The following is a 22960-nucleotide window of genomic DNA, read 5'->3' as shown; positions in this document are numbered from 1 at the left end:
TGGTGGCACCGGCGGGGCGGTAAGATGGTGCATGGTGTTATAGGGGACCCTGGAGGGATCGGTGTGTGTCACCGTATTGTATGAGATTGTGATCAGCAGGATAAATGTTCCAGGGGAGGAGCCTTCTGGCGGTAGCGGGTGTTACGGTCCTGGGATGTTACGGTCTCTGAGGGGGGCAGTAACTGCCAGCAGGGCGTCAGAGCAGATCATACAGGACGCACATAGGTGTGTCCATAACATATGGAACCCAAAAATATGTAAATGTCTCAATGTCCCCTTGAGAGCCGCATGTTATTGGTGTAGTGATTGGTACAACTGACAGCTGGAGACTCTCAGGTGATATATTTATTTGTAACCTGTGTATGTAACCAATGCTCCTATGTATGTAGCCTCTGTATGTACCCTGTACGCCTGTGTGCCCATACGGTTCTCCTTGTTGATAAGTGACCCTAGTGTGCGAGGAATGGACAGTGTGTAGGGGCAACAGAGATCCTCACACTTTTGGGGACACACGGAAACTAGTTGAAGTGGACGGAGATAGAACAACTAGAATCTAGTAAGATCATTGGGAAGCTCCCGGCACATGGGCATGAGTGATGTGTTAGTGAGGACAGGGCTGCATGTGACAGGGGCAGTGACATGATGTGAGGAGGGGAATGGAGGTAGCAGGAAGTCACAGACTGAGAGTTATATAGTGGAAGGAGCAGGGTCACCAGCAGCACAGAGTATATCAGGAGATGAGTGATGTGTTAGTGAGGACAGGGCTTCATGTGACAGGGGCAGTGACATGATGTGAGGAGGGGGATGGAGGCAGCAGGAAGCCACAGACTGAGAGTTATACAGTGGAAGGAGCAGATTCCCCCAGCAGCACAGAGTATATCAGTAGATGAGTGATGTGTTAGTGAGGACAGGGCTTCATGTGACAGGGGCAGTGACATGATGTGAGGAGGGGGATGGAGGCAGCAGGAAGCCACAGACTGAGAGTTATACAGTGGAAGGAGCAGGGTCCCCAAGCAGCACAGAGTATATCAGGAGATGAGTGGTGTGTTAGTGAGGACAGGGCTGCATGTGGCAGGGGCAGTGACATGATGTGAGAAGGGGAATGGAAGCAACAGGAAGCCACAGACTGAGTTATATAGTGGAAGGAGCAGGGTCCCCAGCAGCACAGAGTATTCAGTGATTCTCCTGTAGCCTGTACAGTGCAATTTTTTCCAGGATTAATATAAATGTTAAGCCACAAACCATTAGTAATTGTACTTGTAATACTTCAGTTCTCTGCATGTTTTGACGTTAAATCATTATAAACGTGTGCAGTCACTGTGAGAACTGCAGTTTATACAGAATGACAAAGCCCCCCCCCCCCCCCCCTCCCCTTCACTAAGACAACAGTATTGCCACATCTGGAGCTGCAGGGATCCTAAGACACCTGCATATTATATCGTTAAAGTAAAAATAAATAACACCAGATTTTAAAATAAACTTTAATTGAATAAGAGATTACCCAAAATCCTTGTTCACCACTTGAATATAAACTAAGATTTTTTGACTGGCTGAGATCTGATATAGTCCAAATTAAAAATCAAAAAAATTCCCAATAAAAAATGACCGACACACTCACAAAGATCGACAAATGTAAACTTACTGTGATCGAGGGTGATTGGGACTCCTCTTCCCCTCAGCCAATCAGAAATGGTTTCCCACATTGGCTACTTGTGATTGGCCCCAGGGAATCCCAGGTGTGATCATGTTGTGGAGTTAGTTTATTGTGAAAGTCCATGACAGATTTAGGATATATATTTATATAGATATGTATATAGTTATATTGATACTTTTCTGCAGTTATTCCATCACGATTGTCATATTCCTAATAACAGTCATCTTGGTTTTTCCAGCAATATTTCTTACAATGTTTGTGAACGTCTTGGTCACGTTATACCACGTGCAGGGAGACTCTGTCTCCTTTATTGACGGCACCTGAGAGCCGCGCTCTTCACCTTCTCTGAAGTGTAGCTCACTGGTGTCATCTGACGTCTGCATGGTGAGGGGAGCACGACCTGGGGGACGGGGGATAATTACTTCTGAGTAACTGCACAAAATAGCCTGAGCCCCTTTTACTCATCATCATCATCAAAGATGAGCTGATCAGGAATCCTACTTATAAATAAGTCAGAGTTTAAAATGCTTCTCCGCAACATTTCCTCTGTATTACAGACGTAACCGGCCTGATTCATCAACGAACACTGAGCGCAACCTGCGTTTGGAATCAAACACATGTATTTTGGCTTTGTACATCTCAAGATACGTATGTTGTTGAATTTGGGTGTAGGTCTGCTGTCCTCTAATACAGAAGACTGCAGGATACGTCCCATATATATATATATAATTTAATACCACATGTTAATAATAAATAAATAACTTTTTTTTTTTATTGTTCTGTACCCATGAAATACATTTATTGGGATCTTCTTAATGTCTACTGAACATAAAATACATTTATACATTTGCTTATATTTGCAGACACCTGTTCTAGTATTTATACGATACTGTCCCTGTAGCTGGAGCCAGAGATATGGCAGAAGAACAAGTAACGTTCAGATGCCCAGAGTTTGGTTCTCCCTTACTGTACATTGACTACAGGTGACCCCCCTCCCCCCCCCCTTCCATTCTCCGTTCACTTCACCAAATCATATACTGTAGTAAGTGTCCATTGTCAGACCATGTGGACAGGGCTGCACCCACGGCCATATCTGGGCCTGTGCAGAGTCAATCTGTGTACAGCGTCTTGCTCATGGTTACTTGGTACCTGCTTTGATGAATCAGACTCAACATCTGTGTGAGTCCCTGACTATCAACATTATTTCCTTTGCTTATAAAACGCCAACTTATTACACAGTGCTGTACAAGGATGGCACCGTGATACCAAATACATAGCTTGACGGAAAATAGAAGGTAGAGATGACCCCGGCCCAGATGAGCTTACAATCTAAAAGGTGTGGGGAACGCGTGATACATAAGGTGTAACAATGCAGCTGCTGGTCGGGGCAGTGAATGCGGCTGCAGCTGCAGCATTATCAGCCGCCAGTAATGAAGCCGCCATTGGTTGGAATGTGGAGAGGCAGCGGGGGAATGACAGATGACGCCGTCATTGTAGGCAGAGTCAGATTCTGGCAGCCTTAACTGACTTCCGCCATTGATATTTCCTGAACTTCCTTCTTGGAGACGAGTGTCACATTTTGTTGCACTCTGGGTGATATCTGCCAGCCCGCCGTAGCCATGTGCCCGGTGTTTATCTTAGGTGTCGTCTTCCTCCTGGAAGTAGAGCCAGTTGTTCCCCATGTTCGGCGGCATCTGCTGCCAACACGGAGTTTGTGAGAGATCCCCAGAGGAGGAGCAGAGATGGCACCACGGCCGTTACACTCGCTGGGTCCAGCAGCTGAACGGAGGGGTTATTCCAGTACATGTCTTGCACATCCCCGTCCTTGGTGTGTAGGTGGCTCCACCGTGCCATCTCCCATTGTCTTCACACATGTCTGTCTTATGGTTATGTGGGAGGTGGGACCCAGAGCTGATGTAAAGCACAGCGGTCTCTCTGCGACTCCTATGGTGACTGAGCGCTGTATGAGAATAATACACAATTATCTGGTCTGCGGGACCAGTCACTGCTGCGTTAATTTACAGTGAGGTCTCTGATACAAATAATTTTTTAAATTTTTTTTAGAAGTAGTATTCACTGTTGTTTTTAAAAATTGCTATAAAGAAGTGTGAGGTGCTGGGTGTGTGTAATGTGCGTTCCCAGAATCCTCCTGGCCCCAGCTCACAGACTGGGTGACAGTGCACTAATCACTTCCCCCAGTGTCTACAATAATAGGTTGGCTCTCTGACCAGGACACTGAACACAGCACATTCCAGTGTCACATAGTAACGGGATACACAGGGGATGCCTCCAGCCGTGTCCTCTCATGTAAGTACCTTTTCCCTGTAATATATCCCCCGCATCTGATTGCTGTAGGACCCGTGGTGTTATGTTCTGTGTGTTTTCTTCCACTATGCCGTAGAGAATGTGATTGTGTCGCTAGACAGGCAGACTCTCCGGTATATGTGGTAGTGTGTTGTCATGTACAGATCTTTACACTTATTTAGTAAAGTGTATTTGTGATGTTTGTTTTATTTGTGAAACTTTCCTTATGAGTTACATTTGGTAATTAATAGGAACCTGCACTTTGCGGGTTTTCAGCAATGAGGGAGACTCAGAATGGAAACGCTGGACCAGATTTGCAGTAAAGAGAGGACTTAGATTGACTTGGGGGGCAAGTAGCCAGCGGGCTAATGGCAGATGACGGAAAGTGAATTTAGCGGAAGGGAACACACCTGAGTAGATAGAATCCATGTCACTGACCCCCAGACATGGGTAATAAGCCTTGTGTGCCCAGGTAGCGTGTTGGTGTCCTAGGAGTTGGGGTGCAGAGTCACAGAAGCACCCCCAATAAAATCCGATCCTCAGAATACAGAGACCTGCAGCTGATCTGGGTAAACGTTTGTTGCAGCGATTATTGATTATGGAAAATCTTACATTGGTATTCTGAGTAATGAGAGATCTGTCAGTATCCAGCCATCCATTAATACCAGTGTATCACGGCTCTGCCTGCTGATTGCTTTATCAATAAGTAATTAAATTGCTGCATCAGGCGGAGTTACTGGAACAAATATCCTCGGGGTTAAATGAAAGGAACCTCAGGGTAACGCTCCATGGGGGGATTTCAATTGACCGGGAGTTTTTTTTAAATTCATTTTAAAACTTTTTTTTATCTTTTTCGAGTGGGTTAACTTTACCCGCGATTCAATTCCATTTTTAACGCAGCGGTTTTTTTCATCAAACGAACCTCTTGCGCTCCGGTAGACGGTCTATTGAAAGTATAGATTGGGTGAGAGCCGCCGCGTTATAAGCTATTTAATTGTCTTTTAACGCGGGGCGTTAAACAGGCCAATATACTGTTTTATCTCCCACCTCTTTGGGGTGTGCTAAAAATAAAAATCCTAAGAAAACTATTTGAAATCATGTAAAAAGATAAACTATGTTTATCAGTAATGCCTAACATGAAAAAGTTGATTTTATTTTAAAAAAATAATGAAAAAAAAAAACGAAAAAAAATAAAAATCACTAATTATATTTCTGTACTAATGTGTTATGACATGGTATAGATGATTCTATAGTAAAAAATAGTGAAATAAAAAAATATGCTGAAAGAAAGTATCTGTGTATGTAGATATGAAATAGAAAGGTTGTGTAATGCAATCTAATGTATGTACTTACACGCTAATCCTTTTTTTTTTTTTTATACATGACCGTGTTAAACCCTCCCCTAAAAATTCGCAAGTACCAATGATTAACGTACGGGGGCAACGTTACCTCTTTTTTTATGGAATCGCATGAGTTTTAACTCTGCGCTAACTAAAAACGGTCGCTATAGTAGTTAAAAACCCGCACAAGTTTTTCTTTGTTTTCGCGCTGCGGGAAAAAAAACATCTTGCGGTCAATTGAATTTCCCCCATGGGACAGTATGAGCGGTGAGGTGATGATCCTGACACTGAATACATCCAGCAGTTACGGAGGGGGTGGGGGGGGGCGTCTAGATGTAGTAGGCGGTCAGTGGTGCCGGATGCGATGAGCATCTTCCTGAACCTACATGGACCCTTACTGCTGCGGGAGAGAGGGGCGATGTGGCTGCAGGGGGGAGGCGATGTACAAGTGAGCAGGGGACGATCTATCTGGGGCTTGGTTGGATCAGAGGTGGGGCCTTGGCCTGATTCTGGGAGCTATGATATATGTATATAGACATTTCAGGAACTTGTCAGAACTGAAGATGGTCCTGTGTGTTCAAATAGAAAAGCAGATTAGAACGACCTATTTTTGCATCAGGTGTGTGTATTGGTGGAGATTAGTTTATATCACTATAGTTTATAGTATCATTCATTAGTTCTGCAGGTATAATACCAGGTGGATGAGCTGGCTGCAGTCTGGTGTGTAAGGATATAGTAAGGAAGTGTCGTTTTATTTGTTACCTGTAATTAAACATGCAGAGTGTAGAACACTAACTCCTCTGTAATATCATCCTTAGAGCCAGGGCGGGGCTGCACAGGTAACACACCCAAGAACCAGCATCATTTACACAAAGTGTCAGCAGCGTTACGTGTCTGAGTGGGAGAAACACCAGATCTGAGGAGATAAAGACACATTTATTATTACGTTTGTTCTGTTATTAAATTAAGCCCTTTAAGTAGCTAATAAGTCCTGGTAACATACACTCACCACTGGGTATAATAAGGCCCTTCCCTCTACCCTTTGTCCTCTGCATTCGTAAGAAGTCACGATGCTCACATGTAAGTTATTCTTCACATGTGCGCAGGCACACGCTGGTGTACAGATTGTCATACTTTACGCTAAGCAAATGGGTGTAATCTGCCTGAGCCCCGTAGAGTGCTGGTGGTTGTTCCGTGTATCTGTAACTCTTTCAGTCTTTCATTGTCTTGAAGAACAGATGGAAGTTTATATCATATGACTTCTGTAAACATTTGCTGTGGAAATAGGACCTTATTAAATGAGTTACTTTGTCTGACGGGTTTATGTTCTATTCTCATGCCCGGTGGCAGGGCCGGATGGATGACGGAGGTACAGGTGAATAATGGTGGGCTGGGATAATGACAGTGATACAGGTGAATGGTGGGCCAGGTGAACAACAGTGGGCTAGGTGAATGATGGTGGTACAGGGGAATGATGGTGGTACAGGTGAATGATGGTGGTACAGGGGAATGATGGTGGTACAGGGGAATGATGGTGGTACAGGGGAATGATGGTGGGCCAGGTGAACAACAGTGGGCTAGGTGAATGATGGTGGTACAGGGGAATGATGGTGGTACAGGTGAATGATGGTGGTACAGGTGAATGATGATGGTACAGGTGAATGATGGTGGTACAGGGGAATGATGGTGGTACAGGGGAATGATGGTGGTACAGGGGAATGATGGTGGTACAGGGGAATGATGGTGGTACAGGGGAATGATGGTGGTACAGGGGAATGATGGTGGTACAGGGGAATGATGGTGGTACAGGGGAATGATGGTGGTACAGGGGAATGATGGTAGAGGGGAATGATGGTGGTACAGGTGAATGATGGTGGTACAGGTGAATGATGGTGGTACAGGTGAATGAGGTGTGCTAGGTGAATGACGATGGTACAGGTGAATGAGGTGGGCTGGGTGAATGACGATGGTACAGGGGAATGGCGGTGGGCTAGGTGAATGACGATGGTACAGGTGAATGACGATGGTACAGGTGAATGACGATGGTACAGGGGAATGGCGGTGGGCTGGGTGAATATCTGTGGTACAGGTGAATGACGTTAGGTCGTGGGAATGACGTGGTCCAATCGCCTCATAAGATTATCTGAATCCTCTGACTTTATCCACTGCACAGTAGGACTATGTTGTTCATTATAAATAAACTTTATGTGTGGCTGAGGCCAGTGCAGTGTTGTCAGTGAGCATGTAGCTAGGTGCAGACAGGTAACAGCCGGCAGCCGGAATGTGTAAACATTGTGCAATACAACGTGTGCTGAACAGTGATCTGTTTGTAGCGACTAATGCGGGAAGGAAGCCAGCAGAGCAGTGTGAGGATAGTAACACCTTCCTCTCTAGTACTCCAGCGTCCAGTGTGAGGATAGTAACACCTTCCTCTGTAGTACTCCAGCGTCCGAAGCCAGCAGAGCAGTGTGAGGATAGTAACACCTTCCTCTGTAGTACTCCAGCGTTCAGTGTGAGGATAGTAACACCTTCCTCTGTAGTACTCCAGCATCCAGTGTGAGGATAGTAACACCTTCCTCTCTAGTACTCCAGCGTCCAGTGTGAGGATAGTAACACCTTCCTCTGTAGTACTCCAGCGTCCGAAGCCAGCAGAGCAGTGTGAGGATAGTAACACCTTCCTCTGTAGTACTCCATCATCCGAAGCCAGCAGAGCAGTGTGAGGATAGTAACACCTTCCTCTCTAGTACTCCAGCGTCCAGTGTGAGGATAGTAACACCTTCCTCTGTAGTACTCCAGCATCCAGTGTGAGGATAGTAACACCTTCCTCTGTAGTACTCCAGCATCCAGTGTGAGGATAGTAACACCTTCCTCTGTAGTACTCCAGCGTCCAGTGTGAGGATAGTAACACCTTCCTCTGTAGTACTCCAGCGTCCAGTGTGAGGATAGTAACACCTTCCTCTGTAGTACTCCAGCGTCCAGTGTGAGGATAGTAACACCTTCCTCTGTAGTACTCCAGTGTCCAGTGTGAGGATAGTAACACCTTCCTCTCTAGTACTCCAGCGTCCAGTGTGAGGATAGTAACACCTTCCTATCTAGTACTCCAGTGTCCAGTGTGAGGATAGTAACACCTTCCTATCTAGTACTCCAGCGTCCAGTGTGAGGATAGTAACACCTTCCTATCTAGTACTCCAGCGTCCAGTGTGAGGATAGTAACACCTTCCTATCTAGTACTCCAGCGTCCAGTGTGAGGATAGTAACACCTTCCTATCTAGTACTCCAGCGTCCAGTGTAAGGATAGTAACACCTTCCTCTGTAGTACTCCAGCGTCCAGTGTGAGGATAGTAACACCTTCCTCTCTAGTACTCCAGCGTCCAGTGTGAGGATAGTAACACCTTCCTCTGTAGTACTCCAGCGTCCAGTGTGAGGATAGTAACACCTTCCTCTGTAGTACTCCAGCGTCCTGGGATCAGTGACATCTTCAGCTACTGGTTCCTGTGCAGATAACCTGTAACTATACCTCCAGCGTTCTGATTGTCCCAGCCTCATATATAGCTGTGTTTTACTTTCTCTGCGAGTCATTGAAGTGCTGAGTGAAGTGCTGAGTGAAGTGCTGAGTGAAGTGCTGAGTGAAGTGCTGAGTGAAGTGCTGAGTGAAGTACTGAGTGAAGTACTGAGTGAAGTGCTGAGTAAAGTACTGAGTGAAGTACTGAGTAAAGTACTGAGTAAAGTACTGAGTGAAGTGCTGAGTAAAGTACTGAGTGAAGTACTGAGTGAAGTACTGAGTGAAGTACAGAGTGAAGTGCTGAGTGAAGTGCTGAGTGAAGTACTGAGTGAAGTGCTGAGTGAAGTGCTGAGTGAAGTGCTGAGTGAAGTGCTGAGTAAAGTACTGAGTGAAGTGCTGAGTGAAGTGCTGAGTGAAGTGCTGAGTGAAGTGCTGAGTGAAGTGCTGAGTGAAGTGCTGAGTGGTGCGTTCATTACTCACAGACGGTATATATTTGTCAGATGTGCAGATATATCGACAGATTGTCCCAGTATTGTTTTATGCAATGTCCAAGAGGGATCCAGTTAAACTTATGTATATAAATGCAGCCGGCTGATAACTTTAGTTCCAACTGCAGTAAGAGATGCATGGATCCTGCCACTGAACGTGTGCCCTCGTGGCAGATTCATGTCCCACAGCATAATACATGGTTCTGTGTCCTATGTGCTTTCCCTGTGCATGGAGTGTAGAGGGGAAGCAGTCAGTCTGCCTACTTTATGTTCTTAGCCTTCTCCTCATTCAATTAAACTTTCCTGATTTCTAAGAACCGCCCTTTTGCCCCTCATTATATTAATAATTAACCTGTGGGGACGTAGTGTTGTCCTCACTTGTCATATTTGTGGTAGTTCACGTATTTAATACATCACTATATTAGTACTGTTTATATAGCACCAATCATATTACAGCACTGTTCAGAGAATCACATCAGTCCCTGTCCCATTGGAGCTTACAATCTAAATTCTACACACACAGTAGAGTCTATTTTGTCAAAATCCAGTTAATCTACCAGTAAGTTTTTGGATTGTGGAAAGGAACCGGAGCACCCCCATGTAAATTGAATTGAACTGATGACTCCAGTGGCGTGAGGCAGCCATAATCTCTGTGCATCGAGAATAGGTCGCCCCAATCTACCCATCATCACTGCAAATGCTGCCGTCTCGTCTCACAAACTGCGCTGATGTCACCTGTCCACAGCTGATACTGTCTATAGAAACTGCCCCCCCCCCCCGCCCCTGGAATGACCCCATTTATAATTTAGGGGCCCAGACTCACCCCTTGGTCCCTTTACCCTTCAGTTTGTCAGTGGAGAGATGAGATAAATAACAGTAGTTCTTACGCTCTCTATAAATATATCTGTGTTGCGGGAGAGTTGTCTGCACGTCCTCTGGAGAATATACTAAGTTTCCATGTTACCAAGGACGAGCTGCAATAAACACAATTACAACCGACGTTGTCTCCAGTAACAGTTCAGAGATTTTCTGTAAAACAGCAGATGAAACACAATCTGCTTCTTCGTTGCTGTCAGACTGGGAGTTGTCACCAGCCCATCGCAGTGTGTGTGATATTGTCTCTATGTGTGGTGGTGGTGGGGAAATAATGTAGAGTCGCTCCGTGTGCTCGTACACCCCCCCTCAAACATCAATGTGCCCCTCTCGTTGTACATTTGTGGAACGTCACTTCAACGTCCAACTTACTAACGCTTCAACTGTTCAGTTGTTCTGCTAAAATACCGTTTGGTCTATCACTGTGGGGATATCGGACTGTCTATACTGTATGTAGGACTTCTGTGTGTTTTGAGGAATTTTCTTAGTTTGGTTCAGCTGCTCACAGAGAGCCTGGTTCATCAAGGAACAAAAAGCATTTTTAAAATTTGCACGTAGCTTGCACGCGAGTACCAGCGGATCTCAAGAAACGTTTCCATTTGAATACAGTTATAAATAGGCTCTGGCTATACGGTACTTGCCGTAGACACACACTGCAGGAAACACACATTTAGTGCATTTTACAGTTGCTCTTAATTGCAAACACATGTTTGTGCACACGTATGTGTCCGTCATCACTATCACTCGGCACTTACACCTGCCCTGTAGCTGATGGCAGTGATATGGCTAATAAAACATGTACCTGCAGCCCATGAATGACCACATCAGACATCTGTATCAGGTGAGAATCATGTGGAGAATTAAGAAACTTAGTGGAATAAGATCCTATATCCTCTTTCTCAATTCCATAATAGATTCTAGGTTGTGTGTCAGGTTGATGAAAGGACGTGGCCTAAAATTTTATCCATTTTGGACAATTCCCCCCTCAGTCAACCCACCCTCCACCCTTCTTTTAGCTGAAGCCTAGAGTTGGTTTGTACCACCTCACACCACTATTGCTATACTCTAGGAACCGTGTCTTTCTCAAATCCGGTCTTTGGCGACCACTAACACTGCATGTTTTCCAGGTTTCCCCACAGAATGGATCTTTTAAAATGTGTCGCTCAGTAGTGAATACACCTGTACAATAACCTTCACCAAGCTCTCTGTAAATATAATGTGACACATTTTAAGTCCTGTCACAGTATGAGAACCTTTACACACACATATACTGTATATATATTTATATAAGATGATTTTTATTTTACAGTTAGTGACTCTGTACTAAACTTCTCTCAGAACGCTCCATCTGTCAGTCTGTTATAAAAAACACCAAGTTATTGTATTTACAGTGAAATAATATTGACCTGAACCTTACAAAACATTCACTGAAATGTATCCCCCCCACAGTATGAATTCAGACAGTCAGATTCATTTACTAGAAGCCGCAGCTGAAGGACTTACAGGGTCCGCAGTATCAGAGGCCGATCTGTAGAGTCTGTGTAGTTAAACATTGACCCAGTACTTACTATATAAACCAGGTTGTGTGGTAAGGAATGTGCCGGCGGCCCTGATAAAGTGCTGGTGTGTTCTTACACAGGGGGACCCTGATAAAGTGCTGGTGTGTTCTTACACAGGGGAAGGATTATACTGTGACATCCCACTATGTACATAGATGTAGAGAAGGCACAGACCAGTGTTTGTGCTGTAAGAGTTATCAGGCATTGTAAACACAGTACGGAAACATTCATGCCTCATCTAGTCTTATTGAACACATTGGAGGTTACATGCAAAGCTTAGAACAGCCATGGCGCAGTGCAGAACCCGCTGAAGGGGGTTACGAAGCAAGACAGCGGCGGTGACGAAGGGGTTAAAGCTTGCAGAGGCGGAGGGAGGACGTATCCTGCTAAGTACGGAGTAGTTGCATCGGTACGTTTTCTTTTGCACTGCAATTTCATAGGTTATTGAAATGAGATAAAGGAGGTTGTGGCTGAATCCCTATACATTTATTGCACTTAGTGGCACAGTCCTCCAATGTTTAATTGCAAATGTACTGATGCCATGTTAGAGGAAATTTGTTTCTGCAACTGTTTGAAGATAGGAAATCCTATGCTAATTCAGCCTTTTTCATCTGTGAGTGACAAACACTTTTTTAGCTTCAATACACAGGAGGGGGTCGTTACGTTTTATCCTGTCTTGTTAAAAAGATAGACAAACGACATGAACAATGCAACCAGCAAATAATTTAGGAAATCACAGATTGATGTGAATTTTGTTAAATCCAAGATTAGAGAATATATTAGATCCTGATGCTAAATATCTGATGTAATATCTCAGACTTTGTGGTGCCAGCTAGGAAGGGGGCTGGGTTACCTCCTGCCAATATGTGTGTCAGAAAGAGTATATAAGACTGTATTTTGTTTTTTAACTGTATTATGAACTTCTGAAAATCACTAGTACCTCCAGCTAGTGTGTAATGTGTAAGGAACCCTTGAGCAAATAAACATAACCGCTCTGTGACCAACAAATAAGAGCTTACCTTCTAATCCGTTCCCCCGACTGTCTTGTGTTAAATCCAGCGTCTCTGTGCCAACACTCTGCCCGCTATCCAGCAGTCCTGATCCATAGGAGGTACCAGCTAGCCCACAGCAGCTATTCCAGCTACCCAGAAGTAAGCGGTTCTAGGTGTCTTCCCTTCTTCCCCCACAGATTGGGTGGCTAAGTAAGCCCATCCTGTCACAGAGGTAGACAGGATGAAGTTTCAGGGCTGTTCCTTGAAGTGTAAAGGGGTATACAGCTATTTTCACTTGATGGAGGAGATCAGGTCTCATCCTGTACTTTTAGTGGGACCTGTTTTGGGCTTTCGTGTTGCACTTCTCTGATCTCTACAACTCCACACTCTCTCCAACTGCCACAGAACCAAACTTTCTGATCTCCACAACTCCTCGTTCTGACTATTCCAGATCCAGACTCTGTGATCTCCACAATGCTAAACTTTCTGACCAGTCCACAACCAGTATCTGTAGTCTCCACAGCTCCTCACCGTTCCAGAACCAGATCTCTTGTTCTACAGACGTCTTCAATCTCTGACAAACCTAGAACCAAACTCGTAGATCCCCCACACTTTTCACTCTGACTATTCCAAGACTAGACTCCCTGGTCTGAACAACTCCTCATTCTCTGACTACTGCAAAACCTAAGTTCCTAATTTCCACAACTCCTCATTAGTTGACCACCCCAGAACCAGAATTCCTGACCTCAACAGCTTGCCATTATCTGACCACTCCAGAGCCAGACTTCTTAAACTGCCCAACTCCTCATGCACTTTACTCCAAACACAGACTCTCTGATTTCCACAACTCCTCACTCTCTAACTATTCCAGAACTGAATGCCCTGATCTCCATCAATCCTCACTCTGATTAATGCAGGACCAGACTCCACAATGCTGTATTTTCTCACTAATCTAGATCTGGACTCACTGATTTCTACAATTTTGCACTCTCTGCCCTGAAATAAACTCCCCGACCTCCGCAAATCATCACTCTAATTACTGCAAAATTAAACTTCCTCATCTCTGACTGTCAGAATGCTGGTGCGCCTGTGGGCAGAACGAGAATGGTTGAAAGATGCTCTCAAAGTTCCTGCTGTACTAGGATGCACTCATGTAATAGACATATATTAAGCACCTATATGAGTCCAGCGCACATACTGTCTGGTGGCCTTGATAGGTCCTAGGATACTCAGTGTGCTGTTTTCCCTCTGCCTGGCTCCTTATTGTGCCTGTTATCTGTGTTGATCTTGACTTGAGCTATTCTCCTGGATATGCTTTCAGTAATGTCTGCTTAACTATTGATGATCTCATCCTTAGGCTGAGTACACACTGCAGGGATTTCAGAAGATTATCAGGCCAATCACATGATAAACCGCTCGGCGCGGTATTGCATTAGTGTGTACGCTTCAACGATGAACGATTATTGTTTTAAAGCACATTGTATCGTTTCATTTGATTTTTAAACCGAACTAAAAATCTCGTTCAATGATGGAACGATGTCGAGCAAATTCTGCAGTGTGTATGTACTGACGACAGCAGTGTCCATAGATCCTTATGGGGTCTATGGACACTGCTGTCCATAGATCCTTATGGGGTGTACAGAATCTTTTCAGCCGATGGTTATGACAGATGAAGAGCACATGTCTGAAAGGACTTTATTTTTCAGTCGTTGGTAAAGATATCGTCGCATTGGGGGATATTTTCTGTAGTGTGTATCCAGCCTTACCCTGACATTGCTTTTGGGTACTTGCAGTATGTCATGCTACATCTGCCTAACTCTTGCTGCATCTCGCCTTCTATGTCTGTGAATTTGGACCCTGTATATCTTTGCTGTCTCCTGGTACCTCTGACCAGAAGTCCTGGGGGTAACTGAGTAACGGTAAGCTCAGCTAGCTTTAAGAGAAATGGGGCTGCTGTAGGTGAAGAGCACGCTGTCCTGGTCATTGGTGTTTATTGACAGGGAGTGGGCCCAGATGTGAAATAAAACTTGTAAGCCTGTGATAAGAACATCAACCCCAGTCCAGGGCAAATTCTGTCAGACCAGCTTGGAATTCTGGCCCAGATTGTCCAGGAACTTTCCACCAAAACTCATCAGGTTCCTGTGAATACACCTTTACTCAAGTTCAGCTTGAACCCAGTATGAATTTACCCAAATAATTTCAGAGGCCAACATACATCTTCTCAGCGAAACAAGGAGTTTCTATTGTCAAAAGTCATCCTCAGACCTAGCCTGGATCCAGAATCCCCAGCATGGACAACATTCAAGACCCCTTTATGATGATCTGCATCATCTTGCTTCTGTAATGGAATGAGGCTGCTTTGAAATACTCATTTAGAATCTATTAGGACATCTTGGCACATTTCCTGTTCCTGTACTAACCTGGCTATTTACATTGAATGTTGCATCAGAGAGAGAGAGATATCAAGACTATCCTCTCTGCTTCCTGGCCATCATTTCTGCCCAGGTCATCATCTAAAACTCAAAGCTAATCCAGACCAGGCCCCACCCAATGCAACGCTCTAAAATCTTCTGAAGGTCATTTCTGAGTTGGATAGTCTAGGTCTAGGTCTGTACTGGTTGGGTCCAGCTCTGCTTGTGAGGTCCAGTGACATTATAAATGGTAATTGCAGTCCGTCTTACCCGCCAGCTGGCCCGGGTGTAGCAGGACACCGAGCCTTCTCTAGGACAGTGAGAAGACAATGAAGTGAGGCCGCACTGGGCTCGTGTGTATCAGCAGTGTCACCCTCCAGTGACTCCTTGCGGTGACATAGTAAAGCTTGTGACTTATAGGGGCATATTTAATTACAATTCCGGTTCGCTGGAACGGGCCGTGAACTGAATACACGTTACTGCAATAACGTGGATTTTCGTTCAAAGCCCATAGGGTTGAGTACGAAAATCTGCGTTATTGCGGTACCGTAATACCGGCAATAACGCGCACTTTCCGCGGTAACACGCGTTACCGTGGACTGGAACCCTAATTGAATATGCCCCATAGAGTTCCATTTAATTGTTCTTTATGGTAATGTTTCCTAACATTAAAGTGTGTGAGTTTAGTATGTGTAATATCCTGCACACCATTACTCCTTGCCGTTTGCAGGAAATTACCATGAAAAATAATGGTTCATCTCCGGAATGCTGAGAGCCCCGGAGTCGAGTATTTAAATGTCTGACAATCAGAGACAATGAGTGTTATGTGATGTACAATTTGTGGCGTCGTGATTTGCAGTTGTGTCAGGCTCAGACACTGTTATAGTGGGAGGCTGTTGTGACTGTATGTGCACTGAGCCCAGCACACGTATGTTGCTCCAAACATGCTATCTGAATACAGAAAATGGTCCATCTCATATTTAACTTCGTTCCGTCACGACCCAACCAGTTCTTCTGTTTTCACAACGCTTCTGTTTAATGGAAATTCTTTTTATGTCTCTTAATTTAGCAAAGTGAATTTGTCTGTGTTTTTCCATTGTAGCATTTTTGAATGAATACATTTATTTTACAGTCGTTGAAGTGTTAGAAACAGACACAAATCAGTGGTGATCGGTATACGATGCTTGGGACACCGACAACCACCATTCCTACACAAAAAAAAACGATTTGTTAAAAAACAACATGATGACAATATACACTGACCTTCACAGTGACAGCGGGCAAGGCTGGATTCCCTGGGAAGTAGGGTCCGGAAAAAAAAAACCGTGCGGGCCCGCCTCTAGGAATAACCAGCCCAGTGTCCTACACCCCTGGGCGGTAGGCGTAGGGTAATATCAGCGATTATAATGTAAGACAAACAAACAGACGCAATTGTGTTTTGTGGAACTACAAGTCCCAGCCATGCCAGGGTGCCATAAACTGTCTGGGCATGCTGAAACAGAGGAGAGTTTGCTAAATACGGGAGTGTTTAAAATCCTAGCAAATTGCTAGAGGTGACCAGTGATTTTGAAGATCAGAGTAAAAATTGCAGCTTAATACATCTGCAGACTTGGGGACTAAAACCGCGGGTCATCAGTCGCAATTTACTGCGATCAGAGCTTGATACATTCACCCCCATCCGAAAATGATAGGCACACACAACTGACAACTAAATGGAACACATTTACGTTCTCAAATAACAATACAAACACTATAATTCATAGCACTGAGAAAAACGAATCTCATCACTTTATTAGGTAGATAACAAAAGTTAAAACAAATCACAGCATAAAAATAATCTCCGCATTGTTCCCAATAATCATGTTTAGAAATATTTGTCCTAGTGAAAACTGTATAGCTAATATGTAACAAATGTATAAATAAGATCTAGTAAAGCGAAATAAAAGTATCTTTTGTCACCATATGAAAGCAGTTTCTCCAAATATGGTGCCAACATAAGTCAGCAAAAGTGAAAGCCCTCCGGAGGGTAGATACATGTAAATGTCCATCACCTCTTAGTAAATATACACAAGTAAATTGCTACATTTAACATGAAGAGCCCTGAAAAATACTAATGTAATCATGCAAGAAATGATCACATAACTCTACACTAAACAAGCTGTAAATAATGTCCTGTGTTCAGTGCTTAGTCCTGTGTGTTTGAAGTGAAGGTAATTAAATCAAACACCAGTGAATGAACAGGTGAAACCTATCTGACCTTCAGGGCTGGGACTTAAGCTGGGTACGCACTACACGGTTTTCGTCCAATAATCGGCTCAATCAGCCGACATATGACCGCTCGTTCAAAAGTCGGGTCAGTGTGTTTAGTGACACGATGGTCGAAAGTCTGCCCAAATGGACGATTGTCGCCTCATTTGGTTGGTCGTGACGTTTAATATTTTCTTTCCAATCTCGGTTTCGTTGTGTAGTGTGTATAAACTTCCGACCGATCCATGACAATCCTCCGATACTTCCTCGACCTAGGGGGCATGTGTATGTAAATTTTTTGATGTCTGTCCCAGTCCCACGTGGTGCGGAATCTGCACATCACTGACTTGTGTTTTGTATAGATGTGTATTGCACCTGTCTGGCTGCAGACCATTACACTTGTATAAAGCACGTGTGTTATTACTAGAGATGGGTGGGTCCGGTTCCCCGAGAACCGAACCCACCCGAATTTTGGGTACCGAGCTAGCTCGGTACTCTCCCGCCCGCTCCGAATCCAAATCGAGGCCGAACATCATTGTGACGTCGTTGGATCTCGGGGCTCGGTTCTTGCGATACTTCAAGATTATAAATACCTGCCTCCACAGCAATCCATCGCCATTTGACAGAGGGAGAGAGCAGGGTGTAGTCACAGGATGATTAGAGCAGGGACAGAGAATCCAATATTCTGATTACAATTATTGTAACAAAAATCGCTAGAGAAGAGAGGAGGCTAGAGGTTTTTTTTCTTTTTTCAATATTTGGCACTCCCCAGTGCTTTTGGGGTGTCCCCCATAATTGTGCATAAATATTTCTGGCTGTCAAAATTACTATCTGTCAGCAGTATCTACCAAATAATTTTTAGCACTCCCCAGTGCTTTTGGGGTTTCCCTCATAATTGTGCATAAATATTTCTGGCTGTCAAAAGTTATATTTGTCAGCAGTATCTACCAAATAATTTTTAGCACTCCCCAGTGCTTTTGGGGTGTCCCCCATAATTGTGCATAAATATTTCTGGCTGTCAAAATTACTGTCTGTCAGCAGTATCTACCAACTAATTTTTAGCACTCCCCAGTGCTTTTGGGTGTCCCCCATAATTGTGCATAAATATTTCTGGCTGTCAAAATTACTGTCTGTCAGCAGTATCTACCAAATAATTTTAAGCACTCCCCAGTGCTTTTGGGGTGTCCCTCATAATTGTGCATAAATATTTCTGGCTGTCAAAAGTCATATTTGTCAGGAGTATCTACCAAATAATTTTTAGCACTCCCCAGTGCTTTTGGGGTGTCCCCCATAATTGTGCATAAATATTTCTGGCTGTAAAAAGTCATATTTGTCAGCAGTATCTTGCCAAATAATTTTCACCACTACAAGTGCTTTGCGCTCAGAATGGATTCAAAGCAGTCCACATATGATCAGAATGAGCAACCAGGTTCTGTCACCAGTCCTGATGTTAGTGTTCCCAGTACGTCATCTGGGCAAGGCGATGTCAAGCTACACAGTGTTTCGAAATCAGTCCAAAAAACAAAAACCCCTAAAAAATTTACTGTGTTGAAGCGAAAAAGAAGTGTTACTGAGCAAAAGTTAAGTGCCGATAAAAAAAAATTGCCAACATACCATTCAACACACGCAGTGGCAAAGAGAGAATGAGGGCTTCACCTTTGGCTATTAGTGGCAGATCCCAAAAAGATACCCAGCCTACTATTGGTGCACAAGTACTGTTACGCGTGAAAGCCGAGCTGCACGATAACAGTAAACCATTAGAGGATAATGTTTGCTCTGATTCACAAATGACACCAATCCCTGTGGAGAGTCCATCCAACAGTGGGATGTCTAATCGTGTGCATTCTGTTAGTGTACCCATAAAGAAGTGCCCTTTCAGCAGTTCTGCTGATGTGTACCTGAACAGCCCGAGTGTAGCAGGTGATACACAAATTGAGGATGCCACTTTGGAAATAGAAGAGGATGAGGGGGAGATTTGTGGAGGCGACGAGGGCGCTAATGAGGATGTTGATGATTATGATGCAGAGAGATACCAAATTGCCTTTCTCAATTTCTATTTCTATTCTAGATTATATAATGGCTGAATAGTTTTCTATTTTACTCATAGATAGCCACCAAACTACCGTGGTCCATTTAATTTTACTTTCTAGTTCCACAGTCTGTGCAGGTTGCTTTTTTTAATATTCAACTCCAAGTGTAGGGTGTAATATACACCCAAAGACGATCGCTACATTGCCAATAATCAAAGATGGAGGAGGTAGACAACCAGGTTTGTCTGTATAATTTGCAGACAAATGTTCGAATTAAGGACGGCCTACCAGGGATTAAACTGTTTTTTTCATAATTTATTAGCTTTAGAATTATCTCACTTATCTAAGAAACTGGTGGAGCACTATATTAGGTTATTTTAGACCAAAAAAATTGTATTTTTTTCGAAAATAGCAAAACAAAACCAAAACGCGCAAGGGCGGTTTTGCAAAACCAAAACACGAAGGTAATCCAGATCCAAAACCGAATGCAAAACCAAAACACGGGGGTCAGCGACCATCTCTAGTTATTACCCTTTGCGTCTATGTTGGCAATGTATTCATATTTACCCTTTATAAACTTTAACCTTTATAACCTATTAAAGTTATATTAACCTTTATTAACTTATAATTGTGAAGTACCCAGAATAAACCACACAGTGTTCATGCAACATTTTTATTGCAGGAAAAAGGTACAAAAATTTTTTACACACAGCTGTCTGAAAGACCCGCATGAGAAGTATAGGTATGCGGCCAAAGCATTTAGCTGTCTATACATGTTCACTGAAATACCTTCGTGTAGAACTTCTTTAGTATATTTTTCTTTTTCAATTTTTTCTTGTTTGATAACAGGTGTAACATTAGTGGTATCAGTGGTATATAAACAGACCTTCTCACCGTTAATTCTTCGTTCTGACATAAAAAAATCAGGTTACAAATTAGGCGTTTACATTGCTTCGTGTTAAACTAGAATGAAATAAAGTCCTTCAAGCAGGTACACTACACGTGCTACTGACCTTTTTTTAATGTCGTTGTCGTCCTGGTCCAGTACTTTGACCATCATCTCCACCTCTCTTGGGCTCATTGGATTTGCTTTTTGCTCTTCTTGAGTATCTCCATCCACCTTAACTTTTCCAACATTTTTTGGCCCTTCCAGCACGATCTCTGACTCCGTCTCCGTCTCCATATCTGCAACCCCCACTGACACCTTCTCCTCACCCGCAACCCCCACTGACACCTTCTCCTCACCCGCAACCCCCACTGACACCTTCTCCTCAACCTTAACACATACTGACACTTGCTCACTCGCCATCTTCTGACGCTCCTCGGCACCAAACAGGTTCCTCTGTCATTTTATACACTCAGACATGGGTGTTCATTTCTGCTGTGGACCAATCAGCGATGATGCACGCCGAGAATGGAGCATTCCATTACATACGAAGGAATTTTATTATTAGGGAATATTCATTGCATTGCACTGCACTGTAGCAGTTTAATGTTTTTCTAAATTTTATGTATGTTACTAAACTTCTATTTTATATGAATGAACGAAGAGACAGTGTTGCCTTCTCTTTTTATGCAGCTTTGGGTGTTAACTATAGTGAAAGCTCTGCCCCTTTATGCTAATGTATTTGGTATCTCGTTACATTTCCCGCAAATGTCGCTGCAGTGTGTACGAAATTAAAATCATTGCTCACGACAACATGGCTGTAAAAAGTTGCTAAAGGGACGTCCGCTCTTCCGTTTATCGTCCTAAACAAGGCTAGTGTGTATGCAGTCCATGGACCGAGCGATCGGACCATTGATCGCATGTAAAATCGCTCGGCATAAAAAGATGGTTAAAATTTCTGTAGTGTGTACCCAGCTTAAGGGAACAGTCACCTGAGAGTGAACTAATTAGCAAATGAATGAAACTAACTGAAATGAATGAACCTGGGAGATAACCCCAAATAACACAACCAATCCCTGCTAGTGCCATGACACATGCAATATGGGCTGAGAGACAGTATTTGCATGAACTTCCACCTCGGAAGTCCCCGGGCGGAGCAGGGGCCCCTACCCAGAATTTGCTTTGGGGCCCAGCGATGCACATTTCCGCTCCTGGATCCATCTGTTCAGTACTTGAACCAAGCAGCCAGATCTCTTTGGGGTAAATACCTCAAAGTGGTAAATGTAACAAGCTGCGAGTTTCCGTCGAGATTGACAAGTGGAGATGATGTCTATAGCAACCAATCTGATTCTAGCTGTCATTTTGTAGTATGTACTAATTAAATGACAGCTAGAATCTGATTGGTTGCAATAGGCAACATCTCCACTTTTCAAACCCGACGGAAACTCGCAGCTTGTTACATTTACCACTTTGAGGTATATATGCTAAAACGCAGGATCTTATATACAATAGATTACTACTATTTGCAGAGTCTTCGGTCACTTTAGTGCACAGTTGAGTTTAGGTATTACTTGATAAACAAGCAAAGAAAAACAAAAATGATCAAGATACCATAAATATCTGTGTCCCTAAAGCTCCTAACCAGCCAAACTCCAACATGCGTCTTGGTGCAATTTGTTTACTTATTTAATATGTTGGGTATGATGAAATATCTCTTGTGGGTTATCAGTAATATAGACTCAGCGTTCCTTTTCAATTAGGTCACCCCCCGCCCTATTTTCTGGCCACCATAACGTGTCTGTTCTGCAGGGCCAACGTTCTACAGCAGATTGTTCCCTCTAGAGACATTACATAGTCTGTATCCCACCGGGCTAGTTCCATTGTTTACAAAGCAAATCAGGCCAGAAACAGACGTGGTTAATTGCAGATATGGTTTTGTTTAGATATTTGGCTCTTGTCCATGATTACTCTCCCAGCCCACCTGCTGCTTCCCCCGTTACACAAAACTGGTGATTTACTGTCCTTGGAAAAGTACCTGCAATAGTCTGTCCAAGTGTACACGGGACAGGCCTCATCGTTATACCTCCCTTCTAATGGTAAGGCACATGAGCACATATCCAGTAGTTAGTAAGGGATTTGCCATGTTGATGCAGAGTGGCTAGATAGGAATTGGAAGAAGACAACGGTCATGATGGGCTACACAGTCCCAAGAGGGCAGCCGTGTGCAGCAAGTTCATTGCAGGGGAAAATCCTCTTGGTGCATCACTGCAGATCCTCTTTACGCTGCTAAGCAGCTAGGCCAGAGCGACGTAGTTGGAGGCGGGATAAGGACTTATGTTTTCCTGCATTGAAATTTGCAGCATACTGCACAGAACACAGACCAGTGCGTGTGATGATACCCAGGGTAAGAACTATCCTTTCCCTTGGGTATCATCACATCACACCACATTTTGTCTTAATACCGCTCAGTTTTGTCTGAGTGGTTACGAGACCTAGCTGAACCCCTTATTAGGGAGCAAGGAGCAGAGGGTCTGGTAGGTGTTTTAGCTCACACAGAGATTAATGCAATATAAAGCATATTTATTTTAACCTCCACAAGATTCGCAACACTACAGTAATCTCTACTAATCTTCCCTGGCCCCTCTCTTCTCTCCCCCTGCTTCACTGGCTCCCT

General features: G+C 43.8%; 1 protein-coding gene across 3 annotated transcripts in view; it reads left to right on the top strand.

Moving 5' to 3' along the window:
- Nucleotides 1-22960, top strand: part of MAPRE3 (microtubule associated protein RP/EB family member 3) — an 88818-nt gene that overhangs the window by 2904 nt on the left and 62954 nt on the right. The window contains exon 1 of one of the 3 annotated variants that reach the window (XM_075201062.1): nt 12033-12129. The exons of the other annotated variants lie outside the window; for them this stretch is intronic. The gene's annotated coding sequence lies outside the window, so the exon portion shown is untranslated. Of the gene's footprint in view, nt 1-12032; nt 12130-22960 lie in introns of those variants that run through there. 3 annotated transcript variants of the gene reach the window in all.

The sequence above is a fragment of the Mixophyes fleayi genome, chromosome 3 (genome assembly GCF_038048845.1).
Source record: "Mixophyes fleayi isolate aMixFle1 chromosome 3, aMixFle1.hap1, whole genome shotgun sequence".
Classification (NCBI taxonomy): Eukaryota; Metazoa; Chordata; class Amphibia; order Anura; family Limnodynastidae; genus Mixophyes; species Mixophyes fleayi.
This window is presented reverse-complemented; position numbering and strand designations above follow the sequence as displayed.